This window comes from Callorhinus ursinus, unplaced genomic scaffold, assembly GCF_003265705.2.
Source record: "Callorhinus ursinus isolate GAN/ISIS: 27379988/994484 unplaced genomic scaffold, GSC_fseal_2.0 scaffold1, whole genome shotgun sequence".
In the NCBI taxonomy this organism is placed as follows: domain Eukaryota; kingdom Metazoa; phylum Chordata; class Mammalia; order Carnivora; family Otariidae; genus Callorhinus; species Callorhinus ursinus.
This window is the reverse complement of record NW_027397063.1, coordinates 35,013,699-35,030,169: the sequence shown is the minus strand read 5'-3', so window position 1 is coordinate 35,030,169 and position 16,471 is coordinate 35,013,699.

Here is a 16,471-nt window from a genome sequence, read left to right as displayed (position 1 = left end):
ACCCACGTTTAATACTCTTGAGTGTGACAGACCTGAAACTTGCTTCTACCCAGTAAAATATAGCACATTTTAGGAATATTACTCTGGGCTTCTAATTCAGTTCCATGGCAAAAGTGAAGGAACTTTGCAGATGAAATTAAGCCTATAATCAGTTGAGTTGAGGTTAACCAAAGAAGTCTATCTTGTGTGAGCCTGATCAAATCAGGTGAGCCACTAAAAGAAGCCTTTGGGGTAAGAGACAGAAGTCAGAGACTCTTTTTTTTTTTGAGGCAAACTTTATCTAACTAATAGAAAATGAATCTTGCCAATAATAAAGTTAGAAGAGGATGCCAAATTCTTTGGTTAACATTGAAACAATTCTCTCCTCTTTAATTGTGTGTGTTTGCAATAATTTATAATTATAGTAGAATGCTGAAAACATGGTTTTCTATCATACTTATCTTCTAGTATAGTTTCTTGTACATCAATTCATATTCCTTATTATTCTCTCTCTTCCTTTATTTTTGTGTTTGTTTTGATCAGGCTCTTCAATCTATGAGTTATGTATTCCTTTTTTTTAAAGATTTTATTTATTTATTTGACAGAGAGAGAGAGACAGCGAGAGAGGGAACACAAGCAGGGGGAGTGGGAGAGAGAGAAGCAGGCTTCCTGCCTAGCAGGGAGCCCAACGTGGGGCTCGATCCCAGGACCCTGGGATCACGACCTGAGCCAAAGGCAGACGCTTAACGACTGAGCCACCCAGGCATCCCTGTATTCCTTTTTTGCAAAAATAAATTGGTCTAACAGTTTGGGACTTGAATAACCATATGAAATATTAACAAGTTACAAAAGAATTTCTTAAATTCATAATTTGTAATTTAGATTTTCATGATTTGCATCACTTTATGACAATGTTTTATGTCAAAAACACTGAGGCATGAAGAATTGATCTACTGAATAGGAAAATGTGCTGGATACTTTTAGATCTGTATGCTCAAATTTTAGTTTTTGAATGTCACATGTATAGGATGCATGATGTCTTTGATGTTCCTAAAAGGTTCAAAGACAATAAATACCTAATAGAAGAAAATGGGCACTCTGTTGACACACTGCTGATACTATGTAAATATCTTCATACAGTATCTCATTAAGATTTCAAATGTTTCTATAGCCATAGTCATTATTTGTTATCCTTCAGAGGAATATGGGATTTTAAATTGTGTCAGAACAGCTGTTCAAAGAAGCCACTTGAGTAGTAAGGGTTATTACTGACAGTCTCAGCATGATGATTACATTACCGTGTGCTGGAATATGATTTTGAAAAATGAGGAATACTCCATTTAGGCAAAGAGGAATGACTCGCTCGCTGTTTGTTTCTGAATAATTCAGTCTGCTGAATGTTAGGTTGGAATAGATACATAAATCTTATAAAGATCACTGATATCTTGGTAGAAAGTCTCATTAAAGCAAACTGTAGGATATCTGAGGTTTTATATGTATTTATCAAACAACTGATAGAAAAATTGCTTTTTAAAAATGAAAAGATGAGGTTTAAGGGCATAAAATCCTCACACCTGGTTGTTACCAATGGTACTTTATTATCATTATTAATCATATTTTATTTCTAGAATGAATATAGTTCCAGTGACAGCCTACCTTGTAGCTATGTTTCAAGAGTTGTGTGAAAATTTTATTTTGATCATTCAAATTTTATTTTAAATACTCCATGAAAATACAGAACATAAACTACTACTGCTGTTATTGTGAAAGTAAATTTATTTTTTTCATGGAAATAAATACTGCTTGGTGTAATAATATTATACATCCATAGTTATATAATATTTATAATGGTATTATTAACCTATCCTTTTTCACATACAACTTCCATCAAAATAGTCAAGCAGTTAACTACTAAATGTTTTAAAGTTATTATATATACTGTTATAGGCTAATTTAACAATCATTCAAGCAGTTTACTAAACAGAAGGAATAGCTAAATTCTATGTTTTGCCATATTCAAAAGAAATCAAGGCTTATCTGTATCTTTTTTATATATAAAAATATTTATACACAAATAAATTTCTTATATATGAAAGGTTTATATACATCTTTTCATCTATATCAAAATACATCTATATCTTTCCCAAGGGAAGAAGTGATGTATAATAGCACTTCAGGGTAACAATTCAGAATGACACTAAAGGTTGAATACTTTCATATGTCTATATATGTATATGTTTATACTTATATTTATTTCATATATTTACATGTAATTATAATACTAATTAGATCTGTAAATACATAATAATATATATTATACTTAAATAAATATATGTGATATTTATTTTTTCAGTGCATCTATTAACTCTTGATCCCTAAGTTCATCAAACAGGCTAACAGCCTTATTTAGGGCAGAGTTGAGAGAATAGACCCACTATAGTTGTTTCAAGCAGAAAAGAGCCTAATTTGGGAAGAAGTTGCCTTTAGTACGGTTAGAAGGGCTGGGAAGGTGGAACCCCAGGAGTGCCTTGTAGATTTTGAAACCAAGCCACTGCACTTGCCACTCAGAGCCTAAGAAGTGTCTAGGGCCTATTGCTAACCTCTAGCTATCCCAGAGCCTCAAAGCACCAAAAGGTGGAAGACAGAATCTGGCCACTGCAAACTCAGGTCAGCTAAACTTTACATAGGAGCCACCCTAGCTTCAAGAAGAAAACTTCTGCCCCTCTTCCTCTTCCCAAGGCTCTTCTGAGAGCATCTCACCAGAAAGACCTGAAGCACATCCAGAAACCTGGTGACAGGGAGTCTGGCAAATGTGTTTCCCAGTAGAGCACAGAAGAGATAAGTAGTCAATGAGAAATAGAAAAATATGTAAAGAAATAATAATAAAAGGACTGATTAATTCTCCTTAATTGTAAGAGTTTAGAAAAACAACCAACAGTGAGATTAATTTGTGCTTTTTCTTAAGGGATAAGAATTTATTAGGGGAGGCATTTGGAAAGATCACTACAAGCAGAGGAGAATGAATGTTCAGAACTACAGAGGCACAAAAAAGCCAGATAATGTGTAGTTAGGTTAGTGTAATTGGAGTGTAAGCTGCATGTCAGGAGCAAGGAAAAGATTAACAGTAGTAACTAATGTTGCAAAATCCTCAGGAAGGTTAACAGGGGATATGACAAATTGCAAAGGTTTAACTTTATCTCCATGGTGAGTGAGGCCATTAGACAGAGGGGCATGATTGGTTTTGTGCACTACCAAGGGTGGACAGAGGGGGCAGAAACTGGGATGTAAAGAATGAAGAAGAAATCTACTTCTAATATATATACAAACATTCCCCTATGTTCATAGATGACAATTTCTACATAGACACAAATAAGAGTTTTGTATACTAATTAATTCACTTGACTATTTCTTATTTAGATCTACTGAGGATTTAAAGGCAAAGCAGATTCCTACTCCAGGGTGGTAAGCCTGAAAATTGGCCAAGTCTGAAATAAGCTAACATATCAGATGATATGGACTTTATAGTTTTCATGGGTCTTTTAAAATTATGGGGCATTTGGTAAATATTCATTTTCTGTGAAAAATATCATGTCCATTAAAAGAGGACTATGAGCCTTTTTCCTGTTCTAGGAATGGTGTCCACAGGCATTCAGAATGATCCAGCATTTGACATATTTTGTAGGCGGTCCTACAATATATTCTCTAACAAAACCAGGCTGTCCCAAACCCCTGGTAATAGAGTTGTTTACCTTTGTACCAAGAAGCACCAAAATCTGAATGTGGCCTGTGCCCAGGCCAACTTTGAGGAGTTTGTGCTGTGAGACCTAAAGTTTGTATGAGTTTTTCTAAAACAAAAAACGTATCAGCAGGGCCTAAGGTGGTTTCACGTGTGCTAAGTGTGCTCCTGACAGGATCAAGTGTGCTTTTCTTATTGACGAGCAGAAAACCTTTGAGAAAATGTTGAAGGCAGAAGCACAGAGTCAGAAAAGCTAAACAAAAAAAATGAAGGTTTTTTTTTTTAAGTAATAAAAAGTAAAAATAAATTAAATAAATAAATAAATAAATGGACTGTGATCCTCAAAATCATTAAAATGATCATTCAGCTAAAGAACTTTTAACACAGTCAAACTAAAGAATATGATATTATATACTACCTCAAATTCCTTAGTAACACAAGGTTAACATAAAATGACGAGTGTTGAGATAAAAAGAGCTCAGTCTGTAACTCTTCCTCCCATTGATCTTCCACTAGTCCCCTTCCCCTCACCTTCATCTCCTGCCCTCTGCCCTTCTCCCTGTTTCCCACACAGACACACTCCTTTTCCCAGCTGTTCAGACTGTTGGCAACAATGCTTGTCTGCTGAATCCCTTTTAAGGAATTACTCCAACCCAGTAACTAGTGGATGTTGCCCCATCCCAGCCATGGTCTGATAACTGGACTCCAAGAGCTTTCTCTGGAGAATCAAGTGAGGTGTATTTCACAATGACATCTCAATTCAAATTAGTTTTTCTCTCTCCAATCTCGACATTCCCTGATAAATTTCCTCACACATATCTCCCTCTTGAAGTCTTTTTTCCAGGAAATTTAACCAATGGCTCAGAACATACAAACATGCACACATATAGGTATATACCCACTTCTTAAACACATGCACACACATGCGCGCGCGCACACACACACACACACACACACACACACCTATTTTGTTGCTTGCCTTTCTCCTATGAGTATTTTTTTAATGTTTTATTTATTTATTCATGAGAGTCAGAGAGAGAGAGAGAGAGAGAGAGAGAGAGGCAGAGGCAGAGGGAGAAGCAGGCTCCCTGCGTAGCAGGGAGCCCGATGTGGGACTCGATCCCAGGATCCCGGGATCATGACCTGAGCCAAAGGCAGACACTTAACCATCTGAGCCACCCAGGTGCCCCTCTCCTATGAGTATTTTTATTTATGCTGAGGGTATGTTTGGGAATGAAGAACAGTACTCCATACCCTAGACCCTTTCTCTTATAAGACATGTCTTCATGATTGGACACTCTCTAATTAGTAATTAATCCAGTGCCTGGAAAATAGTGAGCAATCAATAAATATTGATATTGAATGATAGGCTGAATTAAGGAATAAAACCTGATTTAAATCAAGCCATCCTTTCTGTTTTCTGTCTTGAAGAATCCTTTTTTTTTTTTTTTAAGGTTTGGAATAGACTGCTGTCCAGTATGGTAGTTACATATAGCTACATGGATTTAAATTTATATTAATTAAAATTAAATGAAATTTAAAACATTAATTTTTTTCAGACTCACTAGCCACATTTCAAGTTTACAAAAGCCACATGTGGCTAGTAGCTACCGTACTGGGTGCTGAGATTACAGAATATCCCTCCATTGCAGGAAATTCTATTGGAAGGCAATTGTTTAGAGATCAAATGCCAGGGAATGCTATCCTACAGACATAATTTATCTTTAATGGAGCTTTACAATATTTGAGTGACTTAAGATGTTGGGATCTCAAAGTAAGATGCTCAGCAGAAGCATGGTTTGTGACAGTGTTAAAAATATGCTGAGTTCCTAAAATAGTAATTTTTTAAAAAGAAATGCTACCATTGGAGAATCTTAAAAAGAAAAAAATACAAAATAAACAAACATTTGTAAAAGACATCCGAATTTTGTGGTAGATAGTCTTTTTTCAAAGATGTGTATCCTTTAAAATTAAATAAGTACACGAAAAACTAAAAATCACTCAATGTTCCCATGATATTTCTATTAAATTCCAGTTACTAGGTGGAATAGCACTGCTGTTATATGTTTAATCCACCATAGCTCTGGGCCCATTGTAAAGAATGCTGTTGCACAATGATCCAATCAAACAGGTTATACGCAAATAATGAATCATGGAACACTACATCAGAAACTAATGATGTAATGTATGGTGATTAACATAACATAATAAAAAAAAAATTTCAAAAAAAACCCCATGTGGCCAATAGGACTTCAGGATTGTATATTTTTAGAAGATATCTATGTCTGGATACACTAAGTGGAGGCAAAATTTTTTTGTCCCAGAATGGTATATTATGTACATATATACATATGCATACACATATTTATTGTATATACAGATATTAGACATACAGTATGCGTGTATATGCAACTATATACGTAAATATAATGCATATGTAGTAGATATGTAAATCATGGGCCACAAGAAAGGCAGGACTTGTGTGTAGGCATTAACACATTAAAGAAGTATTCATAAACCAAAATATTCAGGTACAGGTCTATATATGGAAGCAAAAGTTCTCACAGCATAAAAATATTCACCAAAGAAACAGCCACTCAGCAGTCCTCTTTCAAACATCCTTCCCCATTTTACACAAAGGCACATCTCCGTCACTTAACTTTACATCCCAACAAGCTCCATCATGACAATGGTTTTATTTTCCATCTACCTCTTAAATACTTTTTAAAATTTGTTCCTGTAAGACAATATAATAGAAATTAACTTCAACATGAGACTGCAAATATTTGAAATTTCATGAAAATTCTAAGCAGCTCTTAGTTTGAGAACATTGCAAGTCCTTTGTAAATGGGAAGCAGTCAAAGAAATTGATTTATATAAAAATAAATAGGCATGGAAAATAATGAATTCAATTAACTAATTTGTTGGTTAACTAATTGGTTTGGTTAACAAATGCTAAACCAGGTTCCATTATTTCCCATATTCTAGTTTCTGAGACTAAAACTGGAACAAAACACACAAATTCCTGTTGTCACTGGATCTGACATCCAGTAGGGAGAGGAAGATTCTCTGCCCCTCAGCACAGAGACATCTCTGTCCCAGGCAGATGTTTGGGAGGACAGAACTAGGAAATTGACATAATATGCCTATAGCAGAAATAATTTGTTCAGTGATCATGCTACAAAAATCTAATATGAAGTGAAGAATGGCTTCTAGTACTCCCAAATATTTGCCAAGAAAATTTGGAAAATAAAATAGGAGAGTAAAACAAGAGGTACAAAAAACTCCTGAGTTGTACAAATTATAATGCAATATTGACTTAAACTTTATTAAACAAGGTTATAAACATGTTTTTATAATTTAATATTTTCAAAATAGCAAATAAAATCAGTGCACCATTGCAGTTATGACATGTGCTTGTTAACCTAAAGATAAAAAAACTAATTTATTTCCATTTTAAATTCCTACTTCCAATTTAATTTCATCTTGAAGATAAAAATCTCATATATATATTTTCCCTATTAACAATTAAATTAAGTCTTCATGTTTTTAAAGTTGATAGACTTTAGTTGGTCTATTCTTACAAAAATTGTATCCACAGTGTAAGTAATTCTATATTACTGTATTGTACAAATGTAAGTAACACAATAAAAATTTCATCTCTTATATAAACAAAATATGTATCTCGCCATAGGCAAATTTCTTCATTACTATTTTTGACCTTATACCCTAGTGGGTTTTAAAACATATCACGTGGTTCATTGTTATATGTCCACTCTGCTCATTTTACACCTTAAAAACATGTCTATACCAATCATTGTTTAAACTTCTTGGTTCTCCTTCCCATCTATTAGTCCTTATTCTGTAAAATAACCAACTATTTTAATTTCATGTGATATTTTTGTTCTTTCCTAACCAATTTCCATTTGCAGAGTGTAAATCAACAGAGGTATGTGAGATGAATGAGTGATAAATAGCTGGATGCTAGCTACATGAATGATGTACACCTGGTGGATTCATAATCTAATATACATACGTGCCTATATATATATAGGTACGTATGTATATTTATAAGCTTTTATATGTATCTATGGGCATACCTTATTTTACTGCACTTTGTTGTGTTTCACGGTGTATTGTATGGATGGAGGTTTCAGTGATTTGTCCCGCATAACTGAACACCCCGACCTGCACATTCGCAGGCAGGCTAAAGAATATTGTGAGACTTATGCTGCATTAAGTGACCTCGGGAACCTGGTTAGTTGACATTAGCTGGCCTCCAGGTCAGAATTGGCCCTTCTGGTTTGGACGCCTAGAGCTATAAATTTTGCCCTTACATCCCCTGGGGCTCCAGGCTGAGCTCCCCTCCTCCCCCAGTGGAATCTGGGAGGGGAGGCAAGCACACCTAGCCCAGACTCCTTGAATATGTAAAGACATGATAAAATAGAAAGGCAGCCCCCTCCTAACTGCACATAGGCAAATAAATGTTTAACTTCAGACCCCATCATTTGCCCTATAAAAATGGCCTTATGGGGATGGTCAGTTGGAAATCTCACCTAAGGGGAGGATGCTCTGCCCAGGTCTCTCAATCAGGACTCCAGCCTGGCTGTCTCCCCAGGGCTTCCCCAGCTAATGAGGTTGGATGTTGTAAGTACCCGATTTGATGTAACTCTGTCTTATTCTCCTTTACTGCTTACTAGTGCCCTCATTTATGTGTAGATTTCCCTTCTCTTCTTTCTTTTTCTATTAGATTTTCAGAATATCAATAAAGTGTTTTTTCCCCTTTGAAACTGAGAGTATGGCTTCTGTGAATCTTTTCTTCAGAACACATTAATACTGTGTTTTTCACAGGTTGAAGACTTGTGGCAACCCTTCAACAAGCAACTGTACAGGCACCATTTTTCTAACATTTGCTCACTTTGTGTCCCTGTGTAACATTTTGGTAATTACCACAATATTTCATTTTTTTCATTATATTTTTATGGTGATCTATGGTCAGTCATCCTTGATGTTACCATTGTAATTATTTGGGGGGCACCACAAATGGTGCCCACACAAGACAGCAAACTTAACTGACAAATGTGTGTGTTCTGATTGCAGATGTGGTGGACTTAGCCAAGAGAGCTAGAATTAGCAGTAATTTCTAAAGATGTGACTGAATTGCTGCTATCTAACAATAAAACTTTAACAGATGAGAAATTGCTTTTTATGGATGAGCAAAGGAAGTGGTTGAGAATCTACCCTTAGTAAAGATGATATAAAGATTATTGAAATGACATCAAAGGATTTAGAATATTCCATAAACTTAGTTCATACAGCAGTGGTAGGATTTGAGAGGATTTACACCAATTTTGAAAGAAGTTCTGCTCTTGGTAAAATGCTATCAAACAGCATTACATGATACAGAGAAATTATTCATGAAAGGAATTGATGCAGCAAACATGGTCTCATTTTAATAAATTGCCACAGCCATCCCAACCCTCAGCAACTACCAACCTGATTAATTAGCAAGCATCAACATCAAAGCAACAAAAAGATTATGACTTGTGGGAATCTCAGATGATGGTTATCATTCTTTAGCAATGAAGTATTTTTAATTAAGGTATACATATATTGTTTTTTAAATATAATTCTATTGCACACTTAATAGACTACAGTGTGGTGTAATCATAACTTTTATATGTGCTAAGAAACCAAAAATAAATTATTTGACTCACTTTATTGCAACATTTACTTCATTATAGTGATCTAGAAGCAAACCCACAGTATCTCTGAAGTATGCCTGTATATGTATAAGACATCTATGTGTGTGTATATGTGTCTGTGTGTGAAGAGAGAGAATACATAAATATGGTCTTTTTTCTCTCTTTAACTCAACTTGAAGCCAGTTATCATTCTTTTTTGCTTAATTCCAAGAGGTTTGAAAAAATTATGCTTGTATATTCTCTCCTTCACTGAGCATAATTTAACATATTTTAACATGATATAAGAGCAGAAAATAAAGTGAGCAAATGGAAGAGGGAAGATGAGAAGAAAAAAAAGTACAGATTAAGATCATTCATTTTTTTAATGAAATGTAGATGCTATTTTCATCTCCTACACTAATCTTCTGATCTTCTATCCTGATTTCATGAAGAATGAGACTGATGTAAGATGAAGAATATAAGACAGTTCACTCAAGCTAGTTATGAGTTTTTTGTTTTCTACCATGTGTTTTACACTTCTCTTCTGGGGTAGGAAAAGACTATCTTTTCCTCACCATAAAAATATTCTTACTTTTCAAGACACAACTGTGATATTTATGACATGATTCAAGAAGGATCAGAATATCCTCAAGAATGATATCCTCTGAGATTATTATGAATAAATAAATATGAAATTTAAGAATAATCAGGACAGTATAACATATTTATGATTTTATATATATATATATCTCCTCTGAGATTATGTGTGTGTGTGTATATATATATTCATATTATTATAAATAAATAAATATGTAATTCAAGAACAATCAGGACAGTATAATGTATTTATAATTTTAAAATAAAACATTACAAATTGATTTCAGGACTGGAAACAATTAGGCTGGGAAAGCATATGTGAAGACCCTATTGCAGGAAGAAAATTAGAACTGAGGAAAAGCTAGAGAGCAAGGACAAACATGGTAAGAAACATTTGGGCATTGTTATGCTAAAAGCTAAGGGAATCTACTTATATTAGAATTCTCCAGAAAAACAGAACCAGTAGAAGATAGATAGATAACAGATGGTAAATAGAGATTTATTATGAAGGATTGGCTCACACAGTTATGAAGCCTAAGTCCCACAAACTGCTATATGCAAGCTGAAGCCCCAAGAAAGCCAATGTTAGAGTTCTAGTCCAATCCCAAAGGCCTGATAACTAGGAAAGCCAATAATCCTGTGCTGGGTCCTAAAGCCCGAGAACCAGGGGTGCCAATATGTGAGAGCAGGAGAAGATGGATGTCCTCAAGCAAAGACAGTGAATTCCCCTTCCTCTGTGCTTTGTAATATTTAGACCCTCAACAGATTAGATAATGCCTACTCACCTGTTGAGGATAATCTTCTTTAATTAGTCTAATGATTAAAATACTAATCTCTTATGATACATGTCTTTCTCTGATTGATTTATTTCACTCAACATAATGATCTCACTGATATGAGGAATTCTTAATCTCAGGAAACAAACTGAGAGTTGCTGGAGTGGTAGGGGGTAGGAGGGATGGGGTGGCTGGGTGATAGACACTGGGGACGGTATGTGCTATGGTGAGCACTGTGAATTGCATAAGACTGTTGAATCATAGACCTGTACCTCTGAAACAAATAATACATTATATATTAAAAAAAAAAAAGAAGATAGTAGGAAGGGAGAAATGAAGGGGGGAATCGGAAGGGGAGACAAACCATGAGAGACTATGGACTCTGAGAAACAAACTGAGGGTTCTAGAGGGGAGGGGGGTGGGGGGATGGGTTAGCCTGGTGATGGTGATAAAGAGGGCACGTATTGAATGGAACACTGGGTGTTATATGTAAACAATGAATCATGGAACACTACATCAAAAACTAATGAGGTAATGTATGGTGATTAACATAAATAAATAAATAAATAAATAAATAAAATAAAATAAAATAAAATACGAATCTCTTCTGGAAACACCCTGACAGACACACGCAGAAGTAGTGTTTTACAAGGTATCTAGGCATTCCTTAGCTCAGTCAGATTGACACATAAAATTACCCCTCAAACCACTGAATGTTTTTCTAAGTAACATGATTGGCTTTTGATTTGAACCCTATGGAATTGATAAGGGATAGAAGTAGGAAAATGTTCACCTTTAGCCCAGAAGGTTGACATATAGCCTGCATAGTTCTGATAAAGATCAAATATGTGCTGGTTGCTACATTATTAGAGGGTCTTATGAATGCCTGTACATCTCACTGATAGTTAATATTAAACTTAAGGAGGGCACATGTTGGGATGAGCATTGGGCATTATATGCAACTCATGAATCATTGAACACTACATCAAAAACTAATGATGTATTATATGCTGGCTAACTGAACATAATAATAAAAAAAATATTAAACTAAATGATAGGCACCAAAGAAATCTTGTGAAAGTAGTTGCATGAGTAGAAATTCGAAGAAAACATTTATGATTTAATACTCTCTGCATGTGCCCTCCCCTTGAGCACTAAGTATATAACCACCAGCTTCATACAGCAAAAAGTACAGCTTTCTGCCCATGGTTCCTGTCCCCATGCTACTCAAACAATCTTACAATGTTGTACCATAAAAAGTCTTAAGAATTCTTGACTATTGTGCTCAACAATCCTGCAAAAGAATCAGTTGGAATTCATGTTTAGTTTCTTAACATTTTTCAATTTGGCAGTCTAAAAAAATTTATCTAAGTGGACAGCTTACTTTCTAATCTCTGGAGTAATAAGAGTATCAGTAGTTTCAATAATATTTAGTCTTATAATAAAATTCCTTCTCAGATTTTCATCATGACTTTACCAAGTTATAATCAGAGTCATGGGTCTGGTTTTTAACCAACCAATAATATACATGGGATAGTAGCTAAAGTATCAGAAATTATGATTGAATTTATTAAATTCATAGATGCAGATATAGAATTAAATGGCCATTTCTTCAATAAATATTGTGTTGGTATGGTATTTTAAGACTACATCAAGTGCTAGGGAAACAAATAAGGAAAGGGTACGTGACTACAAAGACATCACAGTCTAATGACTGAGAAAGTTCAGAGTAAGTAGCATAATAAAACAAGAGAAGGAGATCAATGCAGGGGTTACAGGGCCTATGAGAGGGGCACAAATTCTAGGTTATTGGCTTGGTAAAAAAAAAAGGTTCTCTAGAAAAGGCAATTTTTGAAATCAATTTATTCAGCTAGCTAGGATTGATATAGGTAAAGAAAGAAGAAAAGAAAATTGAGACACTATGATAAGAATGTTTAAAAGGGAAAAATGTGGTATCTTTTGAAAAGAGCAGGTAATTCCATATTTATGCTATAAATTGAAAGAGAAACAAGATTATTTCTCTGCTGAGTAGGAAAAACAACCTAACTAGATAAGACAAACAATAGAATATACTATTTCCTTCAGATTGTTTTTGTAGGATTTCTTCTCCGGTGCCCACAATTCTTGGTCACACTGCTTCGAAGAATGAAGAGGTAGACCAGATGAAGAGTCGTGGGTAGCAAAGCAAAGTTTATTGAGTGATAGTGAAAAAGCTTCTGATGAAGGAGGAGACCTGAGAGGGTTGCCACTAGTTTCCAAATCTAGGGGTTTTATGGGCTTGTTGGCAGGCTGTTTTAATCTGATTAACCCTCCATGTGCCTGTCACCCAGTCAGGTTTTTGTCATTTACCTACCACATGGGAAAGGGTGGAGGGCTCCTTCCAGGGTGGTGTAAAATGATTTTAAGGGCATTTTCCCCTGGGGGGAGGCAGGAGCTACAGGATAGGAAAACAAATGCTACAATTAGAAGAATGACCAGAAACTTCATAGTCAAGTTAATCATTTTTTAAATTTCATAGGAACAGTCTGTTTTGCTTTATATCCAAACTATGTAAATATGTTTATAAATTATTAAATAAATTTATTATAACAACTTTTAAAAATGATTTTAAGATCTCATTCCTTTTTATGGCTGCATAATATTCCATTGTGTATAAACTACGTGGCTGGAACTGGAGGGTGTTATGCTGAGTGAAATAAGTCAATCAGAGAAAGACATGTATCATATGACCTCATTGATATGAGGAATTCTTAATCTCAGGAAACAAACTGAGTGTTGCTGGAGTGGTGGGGGGTGGGAGGGATGGGGTGGCTGGGTGATAGACATTGGGGAGGGTATGTGCTATGGTGAGCACTGTGAATTGTGCAAGACTGTTGAATCACAGACCTGTACCTCTGAAACAAATAATGCAATATATGTTAAGAAAAGAAAAAGAAGAAGAAGATAGCAGGAGGGGAAGAATGAAGGGGAGTAAGTCGGAGCGGGGGAAAAACCATGAGAGACGATGGACTCTGAAAAACAAACTGAGGGTTCTAGAGGGGAGGGGGGTGGGGGGATGGGTTAGCCTGGTGATGGGTATTAAAGAGGGCACATTCTGCATGGAGCACTGGGTGTTATACACAAACAATGAATCATGGAACACTACATCAAAAACTAATGATGTAATGTATGGTGATTAACATAACAATAAAAAATTTTTAAAAAATGATTTTAAAATTGTATGCTCTATAAAAAGTTCTGAATGGTAGGTGGTCAGAACATTATTTGTTTGTTTGTATATATAATTCATTTGTCTCTTACCATATGTAGTTCAAAACCCTATGAGCTCTAGGAATGTAAAATGGTTCATTTAAAGTGGTTAAAGTTGAAATATATTTGTAGAACTATTATATTTATATCTATTTTTAAATAAAATCAGTATTAAGAACTTCTCAACAGAATCATGAGTAGAAATCTGGATTGTCTTTCATTCTGTGAAAAGATGAAAAAAGAAATAATGCATAGCAAACATTTTCTAACATATTCATAAATAGAAATTTCATCTAACCAGAGGGATTTCCCTTAGGGAATTGTGATAATTCTATTTAATGTTCTGAAAACAAGCTTTGCATGATGTTCTCTATGCTCTTGGATGCAAAAAATATTTTCCCTACACTCTCACTATTTTGATGCCTCATGACCAATTCCCAAACTTTATTTTTTTCTTTCACTGTAGTACTAAAATTCTGGTTCTTCAAACTTCTGATTGACAGGGGTGGGTCATGTGACACAGTTCTGAATAATAAAGTATAATAATCTTTCTGGGGATTTTTCATGGTTAAAAAAAGGTATGGAATGTATTATTGTTTTGTTTTGTTTTTTTCCTGCTTTCAATCTGAGTATGATGCAGCAATGTGCACAAAGAAATAAAACTATTTCTAAAAGAAATCCTACCATTTCATAACTATTGGAATGCATAAGAATTATAGTTTCTTACCATTTTACAAACACTTGGTATTTTCAATATTTTTAAAATTTTCTATTTTAGTTATTCTATTGGATATTTGATAGTAACTCACAGTGGTTTAATTTTTAATCCCCTAATGAGTAATAATTTAGAGCATCTTTTTATCTGCTTATTAGTCTTTCATGTGTTTTTAATTCTTTTACCCACTTTGAGCTGTTTGAATTATTACTGAGTTGTAAATGTTATTTATGCATTTTACTATGAACATTCTTGTGTGAGACTTGATATATCTTTTTGAAGAAATACCTAGAATTGGAATTTCTGGGTCATAGAGTAAATATAAGAAACTGACAACTAGTTTCCAAAGTGCTATTCAAGATATTTCTTTATGAGTTTCTATATTTCTATATTTCTTTCTAGCAAAGAAACTGACAGTCTTTGTTCCAGACCATTTTTCCATTTTTTCTGTGTATACACACGCACACATGCACATATATATATATATATATATATATATATATATAGAGAGAGAGAGAGAGAGAGAGAGAGAGAGAACAGACTTAGAGTTCACTCTCCCTCCAGATTCATTAAGTATCCAATGTGAAAATATGTCTTCCTAAAAGACAGAGGTCAGGCAGGTTTAGTGCACATTATAAAATAAGTAAATTCCTGAAGTTTGTGATTCCTCAGTTATGATGTGACCCACTGAACCCATCTTTTGGGATCACTCTGCATTGCTTTTATGGGACTTGGAGGGCAGAGGAAACATGCAAACATGAAGCCTATTTGCTTACTGTGCCATGAGTAATAAAGTCATTTATATATGACCAGAAATCTTGAACTTTCTGCTAGCATGCAGGAAATAGTAAAAGATTAAAATGTTTGTTTGCAAGTTACAGTAAATCTCAGATAATTCAGTTATTGATAAGTGACAATACAATTTACACTTATCAACAATATATAATGCTATTGAATATTCCATATTCCTCCACAAATTTGATATTGTTCAATGTATTTTTAAAATATTTATGCTTGATAAAGAATTTTAAGTTGATTTTTTTTCATTAAGACCTTAATTTTTTTTTCCTTTTTATGGCTTCCATTGTTTCTGATAAAAAGACCAATCATTTTATTATTATTCTCTTTTATGTAGTATTTCTATCAGATTCCTTTGTGATTTATTTCTCTATTGTTTCCAAAAGCTAATTATGTACCATCCAATTTTATATGTGCTTTTCCTAAGAGTTTAAGATTTTTATAAGTTTTATCAAATTGGGAAATTGTTAAACATTTCCTTAAATGTATTTTTAGCCTACCCGAGGTCAATACAAATTGAATATATATTTGACTGTTTTATTTTGATTCACAATTCCCTGAAATGCTGTTCATTTTTTTCCTTTGCCTGCATTTTTCTCTTTGAGTTTCTGCTAGTTATTTTTGATCACCATGTCATTAAGTTCACTAATGTTTTCTTCAACAGGATCTAATCAGTTGTTATTCTCATTCAGTAACTTTTAGATTTCCTATAGTATAGTTTTCTGCTTAAGAATTTTCTTTGCTTCCTTTTTATATCTTCTATTTCTGCCCACATAGTCTTTTTCTTTAAATATTTGAGCAAGTTGATAACAATTTTTTTTGAAAGCAAGTGATGGAGGGTGTGCATGCACACAAGCAGTGGGGGATGGGGCAGAGGGAGAGGAAGAGAGAGAATACCAAGCTGGGCATGGAGCCCAATGCAGGATTTGATCTCACG